The following is a 15,892-nucleotide window of genomic DNA, read 5'->3' as shown; positions in this document are numbered from 1 at the left end:
ATTCATCCAATGCTTCATCTTTCTGGACCACCCAGGATTTGCATAAAATCAGCAGGTTTTGGCAGCATCCTATCTTCATGAGAAAACACGGCTAAGCTAACCCTGACATTCGAGCTTTATTGTTTTAGGACAGGTCATTCTGGTTTATGATGTGTGGAACTCCTTGGCCATGGACAGAAGCAAAGGGAAGCTTTTAACACTCCATTGCCGGAGAGGCTTTATCAAACCTCAAAGGTACCAGAGCTCCAGCTGTGGATCTAGCCTTGTCAGCCAACTGTCTATTGAGACTTTCCCTTAGAATTGCGTGGGAAAGACAAGGAAGAGGCAGGATACATTTTCTAGCAAGATCTGAGAAGGCAGCCTGGATTATCAGGCAACAATGGGAGAGCCACTACCTGTTTTTCTAGAAAGCGGACCAGAATAGCAACAATTATACCCTAGATTTTCTCAAAATTAAAATAAGATATGATCTAAAAAATTCGATTTCAGTTACTTTAGGGAATAGAATCATTAGTGAGTCTAGATTTCTTTTTCAGATTATAAGACCGATCTCCCAGTAAAGAAAAGTCTATCAATTGATACTCAAAGGATGTCGCTTATAATTAAATTATTCTTACCTAAACTTTTTTATTGTAAGCTGCAACCCAAATTTAAAGAAAATCAAACTGCAAATGACTCCAGAAACCATTAAAAGGGCCAGCATTTTGGGAAGAAGTGTTTAAGTCTGTCCCCTCACATCCTAAGGATCAAGCCCAGCAATGTAAGCTAGGTCAGATGGGAGCCCCGAAAGACGGGCACATAAGGCTGGGTGTGTGACAAAACAAGACACACAGTGTTAACAGACTTTCCTCAAATACACACCAGGGCCTCAATCAACTGTCTTTGTGGTCTTGGTTCTTAGAGTTTAAAAAACTGTCCCCTTGGTGAAGGACAAGTGGTTTGGGATAAAGGCATGCCAAGAGTGAGGTTGTCTAATCCCCAGACAAGAGCCTCTGGGGAGAAGGGGAGGGGAAAGGCTAGAGAAAGGAGATGTTCTTCTCTTGTGTGAGACTCTGAGTCTGTACCAATCTCTCTCCACACTCATCGAGTCACAGAAAAGATGACAGATGGACATCCCTTGAGGCACCGAGAGTCACATGTCCTCTTCTTTTTGGATATTTGGAAGGGTGATGTGACCATGTGACAACTCAGAAAACAGAAGTGCGGAGATCTGAGGAGGGACCATTCCCCGGGCAGTTTTGCAGAAAGAGGGAAGATTCCATCTAATAATGACTCAGTTGTCAAAAGTGAAGTACTGGAAACTTCTAGTTTTGAGTTTCTTGGATGCCCTTAGATGGCCTTGCTGCTTCGTCAGTTGGAAATGTGGATCAAAGGAAAAGTTCTGGGCTGGGAGTAAAGTGTATGGCTAGTTCGACTCACACCTGGGCTCCATCCCCAATACAACACTGAAGAAATGTCCACAGAATATGATTCCACTCAGCATCAGTAAGATAGAGTTTTAAAAACCATCACCAGCTTGTAAGAAAATGTTTTTTCCAACACACAGTTTCTCATCCCAATGGGATCTTGTGGTCCCTTGGGTGGTGAGTAGAGAGTCTCACTGGGACCTCTGCATCTCCACACATTTATAGGACGACAGATGAAGGACAGGGAGGAGAGGAGAAGGCTGCACAGCTCAAGGGTGTGGGTGTTCAGAAAGGCGGCCGGGCATTTCGAAGGTAAGGGCGGTTTTGATTGGAAGTGAGATCAGCTGAGGGCAGGCTATTTAAAGTCCTAGGCAGCTGAGCCAGACAGCAATCTCAGTCTACAGCTACCAGTAAAGAGCAGCTCCGCCTTCACTCAGGAGAAGGCCTCAGCGATTGCTGCCTCCTCCTCACCCCAAATCTGCTCAATGTTCTCCTGTGCATTGCAATAGAATTCTTATTTATAAAATTCTTAAATACACTTAGAATTTTGCCTTGCTTTAGTGAACAGCGGAGACTACCTCCATTTTTATTCAGCTAGAGAATTATTTCACCCACTCTATTCCCTAATCGAGCCTCTCCTTTCTGTTTTATTCTTGTCTGTCTGTCCTTGGTTATTGCAACAGAACTTGAAGTGCGATTGGTTTATAGTCTTTTTTATAACTGGAAAGGAAATTTTAACTATCTTTTTCTTTTAAAAAGTATTTGTGGTTAGACTTAAAGGTTTCTTTTGTCAGCTGAGCTCGAGAATCAGCTCATAAAATTCTTCTCTAAATTCTGTTTCATCCAGCAATTTCACTTCTAGGAATCTACCCAAAGACACACACACACACACACACACACACACACACACGCATGCATGCACACAATCAAGGACCAAGCCCAGTAGAAATGAGCTGGCTGCAGTCTCTAAATACCATTGCCCACTAGAAGGTGCCAGAAATTTGTGAAGAAAGTGTTTGATTTCCGTCCGAGGGCAGGAAATGTACAACACAGACTGGGGCTTCTCATGACAGAAGACAAAGAAGCCTAAGAACTAGCACAGACAAGGCGGAGAAAGCAGGGGCAGCTGCGGAGCCCCCCGCCCCCCTGCACAGCAGCGAGGGGCAGCTTGGGTGCGGACGAAGATGAGAAATTGGATGCACTTAAGTACCTCAAGTTTATACTCACGGGGGTGTGTGTTTACATTTGTAGTATGTATACATTAAAGGGGGAAGTTGTACAAGCACAAACAATAATTGGAATGGACTGAAACATCCATATGAACACATACTCAGTACTGTTTCTGGGGGGAAAGCCCAATTATCTGTTTGGAATGACCTGAGGCAATTTGTAAAATCCAAATTTTCCTCCATGTTTGGAGGGCAAGCCTTCATTCCAGCTCTCCAGGAGGCAGACGGTTGTGTCTGCCTCATCTTTGCTATCCGCCATGAACAAAGATAGAGATAGAGATAGACACTCTCTTCTTAGTTTCGCCCGGAAGCCACAATTGCATCTCCACAGACACTCCATAGTGCTCGTGGTCATTTTGAATGGCCAGTTGATGAGGGCATGGCTGCAAGCTGTTAGCAAGACATTGAAAACAAGAGCACAATGACGACGAGGGAAAGAGAGAAGAGGATGTTTTCTTTTTCACTGTGGTCCTTTTGATCATGCTATCAAGAGTAGTGTATGTGTGAAGTATGTGCTCATAAACATTTGTTCAGTGAACCGAGTGGGTAAACTCTCAAGATGCAGGAATGTGAGTGTGTAAACATGTGTAATATTTGTACAAAATTTACTCTAGGAGGAGTTGGAGAGAGGTAATAGGGGGTGGATATGATCAATAAACATTGTATAAATATCTGAATATTTCAAAGAATAACAAATATTTAAAATGATACTTAAAATTTAATTTTCTCTTTGTGCCTCTCAGAATGAACAAATCCTTTTCTGGAATGTTAGCCTCAGTTGACCCCAATGCCTGTCCCTCAGGTCTGAGTGGACATCGGCACATCCTTCTCACAGTTACTGCTCATCAGACACACAGACCCAAAGCTGGGTGGGAGGCAGAGCGATGGTTCAGTGGTTAAGAGCATTGGTTGCTGTTGCAGAGGATCCAGACTTAGTTCTTATCCCCCACATGGTTGCTCAAAACCATCCACAACTCTAGTTCCAGGGAATCTGATACCCTCTTCTGACCTCCATGGACACCGGGAACACATGCAAACCAAACACGTGTATACACTAAGAAAAGTAAATAAATCTAAAACAAACAAAACACCCACAAAACCTTAAGCTGGGATTCTGCTATTTTCTCTTGCAGAGGCGTTGGTGGGTATTTCCAGGAGCCATCAGCTCTGTTGGCAAGTCAATACATGGAACTGAAGACAGCAAGAATAATGGCAGGACCAGCGGTCCAGGCAAAGAGTTACACAAGATCTAGGTCTGGAATGTGCTTGAAAGATGGACGAGGGAGGATGCATTACTGAAAATGATTTACAGATCTCCCCATCTTCTTGTCCCATTATTCTTGAATTAAAACACGATTCAATAAAACATTTTTCATACCAAGACTTCAGAGCCAAACGACTCTGTGGTAATGGCCATGGAATGTAGTAGAAGCTTGGCATTTTTCTTTTGTGTTTCTGAAATAGTTTACATCATCTGCTACATATCTGGGGGGGGGGGGGTGTCCAGAATGCTGAATGAGACAAAGAATTTGCTGCCAAAGAAAAACTGGACATGGATTCTGTATGGCAAAAGGTTATCACCATCTGCATTGTATCAAGCCTCTGATTTGCTAGTATAAACAGCTGGCAAGGAAACAGGCTTCCTGCGTCCAGCAATAGTCATCAGAATGATAAAAATGCAGGATTGTGCAATTCAGGTTTAACAGGGAGATCCATCACCCTCATACAAGCTCCCACTGGCGCCCCTACCCAAAGCTTTTTTTTCCCCCTCCAAAGAGCGGCTGAAAAATGCTATGGAAACAAAAGGAGGTGACAGGAAAAGCAGACAACACTTTCTCCTGAACCCTGATTGTTAAACTACAGGATACAACACCAGCCTGCAACTAGCCATTACAGCCAGCCTGTCCTAAGGATGCCAACTAGAGAAGGCCATTAGTCACTTCTAATGGTTTCATATGGTGGACAAAGCCACCCTGTGACTGTGTCCAAGGACCTCTTTGCCTTGGAACAGATTAGTAAATCAGATCAGAGTTTCCACATGATTTCCACATGGTGCTTTTTCTTGCTGGGAACCATTAAGCACAAATTGAGTACTGGAAAGTGACATTAGGACTTCCTCACCTTCACATGCTGACTTTCTTTGAGTTCTAGCTGCTATTTTCATTTTACACTGTCTAATGTTCTTTGGGAATTTTTCTTTATGAATATTCTGGAGATTATAGGAAATGAAATTTCCCTGTTGATTCACGATCTTCTGGATGTCACCCATTCTAGGTTTTCCTCTTCTTCTTCTTCTTCTTCTTCTTCTTCTTCTTCTTCTTCTTCTTCTTCTTCTTCTTCTTCTTCTTCTTCTTCTTCTTCTTCTTCTTCTTCTTCTTCTTCTTCTTCTTCTTCTTCTTCTTCTTCTTCTTCTTCTTCTTCTTCTTCTTCTTCTTCTTCTTCTTCTTCGTTTTCATTTTGATTTCATCCTAATACCATCTGGGTCCAGTGGGGGCATCTCAAGTCTTTTCTTGAATATCCTTTTTGCTGATGCTTCTTTGTTTGTTTAATGATATTATTTTATTCCCTCCTATGCTTCTTAAGATATATATATATATATTATGATATTCTCAAAGAATAAATTTTTGAAATGATAAAAGGATTGATATTAGCGATGCACTTTATCTTTCCTGCTTCAACATTTCTTTCTCTTACTCAGTCCTATATTTTTTTCAGTTTTTCTGTTAGTTTTGTCTTGTCTGTTTTCTGTCCATTTTTCGCCTCTTTAAAGCTGGTTTTTATTTATTTAATGGCATACAACAAATGCATGCTAGGATTTAGTTCTTTATTTCCCCCACAGTAAATTCTTATATTTTTATCTACACTCCATCTTTATAATACCTATTAGAGAATAAGAAAGGAAACCAGAAAGAATGCTTGTCTCTCATTTTGTTTATCTTTAAACAAAAATATATGTCTTGGTAAACCATTTGCCACAAACAATAAACATCTGGGAGAATAAAGCGCTTGGAACCCACGGCTATTAATGTTCCTACCTATTATTGTTGTCATTATGGCCATTATTATCTTTATTAAAATAAGCTGATAAGCAACCCACGTGAACAGTGGAAAGGGTCATGCATAAGCTACCTGCTGTGTTAGCTTGAAAGGTGAGCGCTGCCCAGGAGAACTTTCTGTTCTGATTGGCAGTGATCCTAGTTAGTGTTCTGTTGCTGTGAGAAGACACCACAACCCAAAGCAACTTTGGGAGGAGGCTTTACCTCAGCTTACAGTTTATATTTTGTCATGAAGGGAAGTCGGGCAGGAACTCAAGCAGGAACCCGGAAGCAGGAGCTGAAGCAGAGGCTATAAAGAAACCCTGTGGACTGGCATGCTCTCCATGGCTCACTTAGTCTGCTTTCTTAGAACAAGTACCATATACAGAGCAGAGGGGGGCACCATTCACAAGGGACAGGGCACTCCCAAACCAACCATTAAATTAAAGAGATGTCCCCCAGATCTGCCTACAGGCTAACCTGGTGGCGACATTTTCTCTGTGGAGTTTCTCGAGTGACCCTGGTTTCTGTCAAGCTAACAAAAACAACAGCACAGCAGGTTACCTGTGTGTCAACACAGTGACATTTGCCACATGCGATTGCTGAGCACTTGGGTCTGCTGTAGTTGGGAACCAAACTGATAATTGTCCTTAATTTTAATTAATTAATATTTAAGTAGACAAGCATTGCCAGAGGCTACAGGATTGGCCAGGACAGACCAAGAGAGTTGTATTTTCACTCCAGGCCAAGCAAACACAGAAAATCTAGAGCAGGTTTCTGAGAGCCTATAAATGAGAGGAATGCAAAATCAACTTGAGAATCTAGAAGGATACAGCATGCAGCCCTACAGTAAAAAGACGACTAAAATATTCAAAAAGTTAATGAAACTTTCTGCTTTTTCAATGAATACATTATGAAAAATTATATAATTCATACAAACTATATAATCTTAATTTTTAATGATGCTTGTCTACTGATTAGCCATGTGCATGTGTGGAGGCTGGATGATAACTCACAATGATCAATTCTCCATTACCATGTGGGACATGGAGACTGAACTTAGATCATCAGGTGTGGTGGCAAGTTCCTTTATCCATTGAGTCATCTTGCTAGCCCTAAATTATTTATCTTGAGACAAAAGTAGAAACTTTGACTAACTGCAAAAACTTAGCAGATCCCAAGTAGCAAAGGTGATTCAGTTTTTTTCTACTATTACTTAGGATTCTTTTGAAACTTCTAGTGAAGATTCTAAGGCATGTCATTAGAAACTGTTACTTTGTTTTGTTACTAGTCTTCTCTCTCTCCATATAAATCTCTATCTATCCATCTAATCAACATTAGAAAAGAAGGAACAAACATACACATCATGTTTATTACAACGTTTTACTATCCTTAAAAGATAAAGAAAATTTACAGATATCTAACTACGAAGAGAAAAGTAACAGGAAACTAGGTGTGTCTTTTGCCCAAACCAAAGGCAGTGAATGAAAGAAAAAAAAAGAAGGAAGGAAGGAAGGGATGGAAGAGGAGGGAGGTTAAGCAGGCTACTGGTAGAATATACAAAAATATTTTAGTTTTATTAATGCCAAAATATGATAGGTAAAAATAAAAGCATTCTTTTTGACTTCTCATATGGTTGTGGTTATTTAAATATTTTTAAGTTATTAAATATGTGGCAATATTTTTAAGTTATTAAATATGTGGCAAGGCAGAGACTGATGGGAAAGACACCTGAACCCTGACATATGGAGTATCGTTTGAGAAAGTGATCAAAGTCTTACATTTTTCACACAATTTGCCAGTAAGTACTACAGTTATAACTGTCCTAATTAAATACTCATGGACACACACACAAATAGACAAAAGGGTTTGCATCTCAGCATAATTTGAAACAGTAAAAAAAATCAGAAACTATTAATTTTAACAAGAAATATCAGTTAAACAAATACAAGGAAATACCACGAATGAGACTGAAGTGTGCATGCACTGTATTTATGTGAGTATAAGCGTGTAAACCTATGTATTTGTGTAAGTGTGCAAGCCTATGTTTAAGTGTAGTGGACAACACACATCAAACTATTCGACTGCCTCCTGATAGTGGACTTAGAGGACTCTTACTCACTTCTACCATGAAGAGTTGCATCATTTTCGTATTTTCTCTTTTTCCTCTCCTCTGGGCTTTTCCCAGAAAATGTCATTTGAGTCTCACCGGCAAACCAATGGCTCCTAAACCTACACCAAATTAAACTCCAAGACTCCGCCACATGAAGTTCCAAGATTCCCTTCGTGGGCATCTCTACCTGAACGTGTGACAGGGGCTGCAAACCCAGTACATTCAGTTCATGTACCAATAAGGGTTCCCACCATTTGTCTTCCCTACCTCAAAGAGGGACCCACATCCCCTGACTTCCGAGACTATCGTCCTGGAGTAACCTATGATGCCCTTGTTCTGCTCTATCACTATTAGTGGCCACCCAAACCAGGGCATTTCACCCACATTACCTGCCTACCTCTTCATCTCATTGTCCCAGCCTCGCTCCAGGTGCCCCTTTGAGCATCTCTAGAGAAGGGACTTCTTCTTTCAAGCCCGTTTTCTGACCTGCCATGAAGGTTATTTTTCTGAAATCCAATGCAATCATGTTTCAGACTTTCAATGTTATTAATCAGTCTGCAAAGTGAAACTCAATCCTAAATAATCCTTTTAGCCACTTCTCTTCCCACATGCCTGCTTCTTTTTGAGTCTTCTATGCCTCCTCCTCACTCTGGTTTAGCTATGGTGGCCCATTTGGGGCTTTTGGAATGGAAAATCCTTTCTTATTGGTTGACCTGAAAATTCCTCACAACTCTTCTTCATTTTTCCAACATGTCCCACCCTCTTTTACTAGTCTATCAGTGTTTAGACTCAAAGTTTATCTTGTAGAAATTTCTAATTCTTCTTTCACAAAGCAAACCCATCTTGGTGATCCTGTTCATCTTTCATCATTCTGACTCTATCAGATTAAGGTTGATCTTGTATGTCTGACTATGTCCTAAAGTAGACTTAAATGTGAAAAATTAATTTTATGTTCTTACTCTCTTGGTGACTGGGAGCCAGGCATAGTGATATATTCCTGTAATCCAGAACAGAAGCAGAAGGATCAGGAATTCCAAACCAGCCTGAGCTACATGAAACCCTGTCTCCATACTAACATGAAAACCTGCAAATGAACAAGTCAATACATGGTATAATTTTTGCTCTTTATACGTCCAATAGCATAAAATAATAAACCCAAGACACAAAACTGTCAGAGTGAATCTCGTGGAGCTCTTCTGAACCGAAAACTGACAAATATCATCTTCAAGACCATTTCAGCACATCTGTATTGGATCTCTATAATATACCAGGCACTGTGTTGAGTGTTTCCTAATTGTGCTTGCTCTTTGGTGAGGGAAAAGAAGCACTAACCAAATTGGACAAAAATGTTAGAAATGTAAGTAGAGTGTTCTACAGTAATGGAGCCTTCCCATTAATCTTGTAATTTCAAATGAATCATATTTAGTAAGTCTCATTTATTATAAGTATTTACTCAACCTTCATAGACTGAAATTCTAGAAAAAATGTTGGCTCAGGGAGTCTTTAGGCTTTTTGTGATAGTCTAATCAAATCACAGAGGAACAGAAGTTCAGAGGAGAACTTAATCTCAGATTTATGGATCCAGAGTTCATCCACCCACATACATGCCTTAGTTATTAAACAAGGACACACATCAGTTTGAAATGGACCCATCGGGACCGTACATCAAATTAGTAAGTGGTGTGCACTGGAGTTGATGAGTAGCAGACCTAATCCAACTATAAAACAACAGAACAGGTTTGCAAGGACCAACAACTGCTTACTCATGCCAACCTCCAACATCCATTCCTTCCTCCCAGAGGTCCAGAAAATCTGAAGGGTAAAGGCAGAGTCATCAGAATACCAAACACCCTAACACAGGCAAGTACACTGCTAAGCTATCAATCACAGGCAAGCACACTGCTACTATCACAGACAAACACACTGTTACCCTATCACAGACAACAAGCTGCTACCCTTGCAGGCAAGTACACTGCTACCCTATTGCAGGCAATGACATTGTCACCCTATCTCAGACAATCACATTGTCACCCTATCACAGACAATACCAAAGTAAATACCAAAATAAACTGCTTTGTTGATGTGGAAATTTTCATAAAACAACTTCAATTGAGCTGGCAAGGTGCTTGCTACCAAGCCTGAATTCAGTTCCACCAGGAACCACATGGTGGAAAGAGAACCTACTCCTCCTACAAGTTATCTTCTGATGTCCACACATGAACTGTGGCACACTTAAGCACCACACACACACACACACACACACACACACACACACTAGTACAAATAATAGTAATTGATGTATTAAATGCCTATACAATATTATCAAATATCATTTAGTGCTCAAAAGCCAAATATAAAGAATTTATTCCTGTGATTCACATCCAAAAATCAAAGGACAAAGACAATCTCAACTACTACAACTATCACTGGGAAGTGGCCACACAATTGTAATTTGCAAGTGAATTAAAGAATAGAAGAATATTTACTTAATATGACAAATAAAAATGATCATGAAACTAATGGCCAAAATAATGTTTGAAGAGTCCTCATTAAACCCAAGAATGAGACAAAGGTCTCCATTACTGAAGAGTGGGGATGCCAGCTAATATGAAGGGGCAAAAACACAGAGGTAAATCTGTAATAAAAAGATCCTACTTCAGATGAAAGGAAATCAAGATAAAAAATAGAGATGTTGAGAAAAGTGTATAAGTAAGTATTTTAATTATAAAATGTTATAGTAACAAATGAACATGAATAGATTAAAACTTCAGTTGTGGGCTAGGGATGCAACTCAGTGGTACACTTGTCTAGTGTCAGGACCTGGGGTCCATCCCCGGGGCTGCAGATACACGAAAGATACACTTTAAAAAGTTCAGTCATGGTTATGTGTACATGATAGCTTATACTTGAATCATACTATTTAGGAGAAGATCTTCTTGTATGGGAAACTGTTCAGTATCCAAATTCAGAAGTAAAAATTAGAAAGTATTTTTTATATATTATATATAAGTACCAATGAATCCACACAAATTAAACAAGAATAAGAATCAAAACTATGAAAGTTGCATTTTCTTGATTCATCTGAAACATAAGTGCAAGTTAATTGAAAAATCATGGTTATCATTGATTTAAAGGTTTTTTATTCTAATAACCTTATGAGATTGCAGTTTATTAGAAAATAACAAATACCGTGTTGCCTAATTTTCAAAGTCAAATGCAGCACTTTCTTTTTTATCTTAACATTTGCTTCTTGACAGTATCATACATGTATATAATGCCATCTGACCATACTCACTTTTAAAATTTAAAAGATGCCTTAATCAGACCTGGTGGTCCATAAGGATTGAATGTCTACTTAGCTGGTCTAAACAAAGTGGGAAGTTGTACACAAGAATATTTTTCCCAACCGAAGGTCAGAGAGAAAAACAGAACCCAAGAAAAGACTGGAAGGAGAAACAAGAGGTCTCTAGGAAGAGATGTGGCTCCTCCCCCTCCAGTCTTCCACCTGCCCTCTGTTCCTGGGGGACACAGCATGTTGTGTGTTCCTCTCTGCACGTCCTTGCTCACTTTCCTTACATTGGTGGGACTCCTGTGCCCTGTGTACTGACTCTATATTCCCCAATTACTGGTAAAACAAAGAAAACAAAGGAGAATTTTATTCTCATTGGGCTCCTTGTGCCTTAATGCAAATCGCTAGGAGGGAAACCAAAAGGAGCCATGTCAACCTGTGAGAGACTGATAAAGCCAGAGATTGGCAACCTCCATGGGTGGTCAAGTGGGGACAGGGTCGTGGTGATTCTCAGTAAAGAGTGTTGTTAATTGACATGCGTGAAAAACCCACAGAGAGAAGAAATGTTTAACTGGTATGCTTCGATGTTTCCAGTAGAGAAGATGCTAGAGAAGTTTACCAGGTCAACTCTCCTTCCACATGGGTGTCAGACTCTGGGCAGCATGGTGGGAAAGTTTAGAAAACTCAAGTATATGAATTCCTGAGAAAGTATTATTTATGATGCAAAGTCATTAGGAAAGAAATGATGCATTTTACGAGACATTTTATTAACCAGGAAGGAAAACATCAGCAGGTGGTTAGAATACAGGAAAGATGCAGGAATTCTAATTGTTCAATTGAAAATATGTGGGCTTTAACAGCGTTAGTCTGCAGCACTTCACAAAGCCAGGGAGATTTTTTTTTTTTTTAAGTCAAATCAACTAAGAAATGGGAAACTCAAAGGGGTGAGGATTGAAGGAAGACTTTTAAGTTCATGAACTTATGATGTCTTTTATTTGTTGTAGTTACGTAAATTTATTTTTAAAAACACATTCAATTTGTGACATCTATTAGCATTCCAAGTAAATGATATTTGGAAGTTTGTTGTATTTTTTTCTCCTTTATACTGGCTTGCACAAATAACTACATTAATTAAACATGGAATAAAGTGCTCTGTTTATATCTTTGGAAAGCAGAAATTAAAGTCCTTTAAATGATTTAGGGTTGAGCTTTATTTGTGGATTAGATGCTGCATTACAAGTGCAGGATTGCAGGACCCTTAATCTGAGAATCTGACATCCAAAATGCTACAAAACAGGGATGTTCCAGCTCCAAACTGATGTCATGAGCACAAAATTCCAACGATGAAACTTCTGTCCACAAGGAAAATCATTGACACTATTCTATAAAAAGTCTTTCAAGCTATGTGTACATGCAATGTAGACAAGTTTCATGCTTAGACTTAAGTTCCATCTCCATTACACTTGTGCAAATATTCCAAAATTGAAAATAAATTCTGAACTCCTAAATATTTCTGGTTCTACTCAACTGGTGTCTGCATTTAAATTGTCAACTAGGGACTGCTAAGATATTTACATGTGTCATTGTTCAAAGGTGTAGACTTTTAAATTATTTTGAACATAGTGTTGTCTCTAGGAGACTAAATAACCTGTACAGTTCACTTGCATGCATACCTTTAGAACAATGACTGCTCTTTAGGAAATGCGTTAGAGACTTGGGAAGATGGTTTAGTGGCTATGTTTTAGAGAATGAGTTTAGATCCCCAGAGCCCACAAAAAACATCGGATTCAGCAGCCCACATGCCTGGAATTCTAGTGCTTCTGTGGTGAGACAGGAGGCAGAGACAAGACACTCTCCTGAAACTGGATGGAGATGAAACCATATCTCAAGCAAATTAGACGGTAAGGACCAGCATCTGAAATTGTTCCCTGACCTCTACACACACATTGTAACTCATGCCTGCACCGAGGTATGTGTGCGTGCACACACACATACACAACAGCATGCACACTTACTAGGGTGCAAGAACACACACACACACCAGTATGCAGATGCACACCACCATGTGCATGTGGTCACATACACACACATTTTTTAACGAATTACACTTACTTAAAAAACCTAGTTTAATACACAGAGTACATGAAATACATTTGTGTGTTGAGGGGGGATAAACTTTGAAGATCTCAAATTAGAATAAATAAAATTTAGCTGAAAGACCAATTAAATTTATAAACTTAATCTTGAGCTGCATGATTGATAGTAACATTTAGGTGTCTAATACTAAAAATGTTTAAGTTTTTTTCTTGCATTATATTTTTATCTCAGTAATGCATATGACATAGTGCTATCTTGGATAAGATAAATCTGAGAATTCAAAAATCTAGACAAATAAGGGAGACTTGGAAAGATACTTGATATGATCCCGCAATGTCTACAGATGACTCTACAGTGACTGGCATGGGAGGTGGGGGGTGGAAGCTGATCCAACTACAGCACATGAAAATACACAAGAAAAGCAATTATCTGGACTGGCAGAACCAGTGAGGACCAATAAGGATTATCAGGCACCTCAGACAGCATCAATAAAAATGGCAGCCTCCAAATGCTCATGGGTCTTGGTTGTGTCTGTTCTATCATTGCCTTTGTGATCTATCTACCAAGGTTTGTAGATGGAAGTTTCTGTTCTGCCTGATCCTGGAGTCATTCAGTCCCAAAGAAATACATAGAGGCTTATAACAATTACAAAATGTTTGGTCTATTAGCTCAGACATCTTACATTAACCTATTTCTATTATTTTATATTTTACCACGAGGCTCGTGATTTACTGGTGAGGATCTGGTATCTTTCTCCTTCGGCAGCTACATGGCATCTGTCTGACCCCACCTTCTTTCCTCCTCTATCTCTGCTTGGATTTCCTGCCTTGCTATATTCTGCCTTGCCAGAGGTCAAAACAGCTTTTTTTTATTAACCCATTGTAATAAAACATATCCACAGCATACAGAACAGCATCCCACATCCGAGGTTCCTCTCCCAGCTGCCTTCTCCAGAAAGACTCATCAACCAGCATCACCCTCAAACTCACATGCGTACATCTTGCCTGCACTAGACCTCCTGACAATACAGTGTAGACTACAGAGGTAGCTTTGCGTGTAGACTCCCTGGATCTGAATTCCAGTTCACACACTTATTCACATTATGACCTTGGTCTTACTCACTTCCATTGTGTCCCCTGTACTTTGGGGTGATAACAGTAATATATAACCTAACTGAAGTGTGCTCTTGTGGGGGGTTTCGTCACCTCACACAGGAAAAGTGCTTAGAGGAGGACCTGGTAATTACCGGTCACTCCCACTATTTGTAATGATTTAATTCTACAATGTTGCCAGAACAGACCTGACAAGTGTCAGTTACAATACAAGCAGCATTTTATTGAGAGCTGTGACTGCTTATGGAGGCTGATGACACAGAATCAGAGATTCTGGAAAAGTGTGACTCTCCAACAACTAACTGCCCACTTACACCAGACACAAGAAGGACTTGGCATTGCCTGGACAGGGAATGGAAAAGAACAGCTCCCAAACCCTATACTGATGAGGACCCTAGAGATGGCTAAAGGTGATATTGATGGCGACATAGAGGGGACATGTGCTTCGAAGCTTAAAACATGCAGATTCTCTCTGAGCTCACAACACAGCTTTCTCTTTATAGGAGCTGACCTATGGTTCCCTTACCAGATTTTAGGAGAAAGCTACAGGGATCCATACCTGTATGCTTCCTCTTGCTCCCACGGGAGGGTGATTTGCTCCAACTTGCTGCTGATTTAAAAAGGGGAGCACCCCTAGGAATCCTAACTGCACCGTTCTGGAGCAGAAGTCAGAGAAACGCCAGCTTACCCTTTCTGTGCCAACATTACCTTACCGAACGTGTCACTGTGCAAGGACCCTGAGACTGTGGGGATGCTATTGCTAGGTCCTGGGGAGATCTAATGTTAGCCAATGAGCGTTCTGAGAGAATTAGCTACTAAATGCCCTGGATTATGGGTCCTTACTTTCCCTGTATTATTTGTGGTGATTGATGATTGTCAACTTGATAGGCTCCAGAATCGTGGAAGAGACAAGTTCCTGGCCATGCCTTCTGTGTGGTTTGACTGAGAATGCCCCACAGGCTCATATATCTGAATACTTGGTCCCAGTTGGTGGAACTGTTTGGGAAGGCTTAGGGGGTGTGATCTTGCTGGAGGGAGTGTGTCACAGGGAGCAGACTTTGAGGTTTCAAAAGACTTGTGGGATTTTCTCTCCCTCTGCCCTTGTGGTTGTGGACTAAAATGTGAGCTCTCGGCTCTGAAACGCTCTAAAACTGTAAGCCAGACTAAACACGTTCTTTCATAAGCTGCTTTGGTCATGGTGCTTTATTGCAGCAATAGAAAAGTAAGACACCTGCAAAAGATCATCTCGATCATGCTGGCTGACTTGGGAGGAGCTATGAAAACGTGGGAAGCACCATTCCCCACTGAGGCTTGGGATCTAGATGGGTATGAGAATAAAGATAGCTGTGTACCAACATTCTCAGCTCCCTGCTTCCTGACTGCAAATGCAACGGGACAGCTGCCTCGTGTTCCTGCTTCTGTAACTGCCCCTGCCTGACCGCCTGTGCCCTTGGGCTGTGAGCCAGAATAACCCGGTCCCCTCATGAGTTGCTTCTGGCAGAGGATTTTATCACAGAACAGGAAAAGCAGCTCAAGCGTTATTTCTCCCACATTTTGGAATGTCAAAAGAAGCACTTTGCAAAATTCCTGAAAAGAAATATATTGCTGATA

At 40.4% G+C, this 15,892-nt stretch overlaps 1 protein-coding gene across 1 annotated transcript in view; it reads right to left on the bottom strand.

Moving 5' to 3' along the window:
* Positions 1-15,892, bottom strand: part of Svep1 (sushi, von Willebrand factor type A, EGF and pentraxin domain containing 1) — a 156,204-nt gene that overhangs the window by 131,034 nt on the left and 9,278 nt on the right. The gene's annotated exons all lie outside the window — the stretch shown is intronic.

Source organism: Microtus pennsylvanicus, chromosome 3 (assembly GCF_037038515.1).
Source record: "Microtus pennsylvanicus isolate mMicPen1 chromosome 3, mMicPen1.hap1, whole genome shotgun sequence".
NCBI classification, from domain to species: domain Eukaryota; kingdom Metazoa; phylum Chordata; class Mammalia; order Rodentia; family Cricetidae; genus Microtus; species Microtus pennsylvanicus.
Note: the sequence above shows the minus strand (reverse complement) of the source record. Positions and strands in the feature narration are given on the sequence as shown.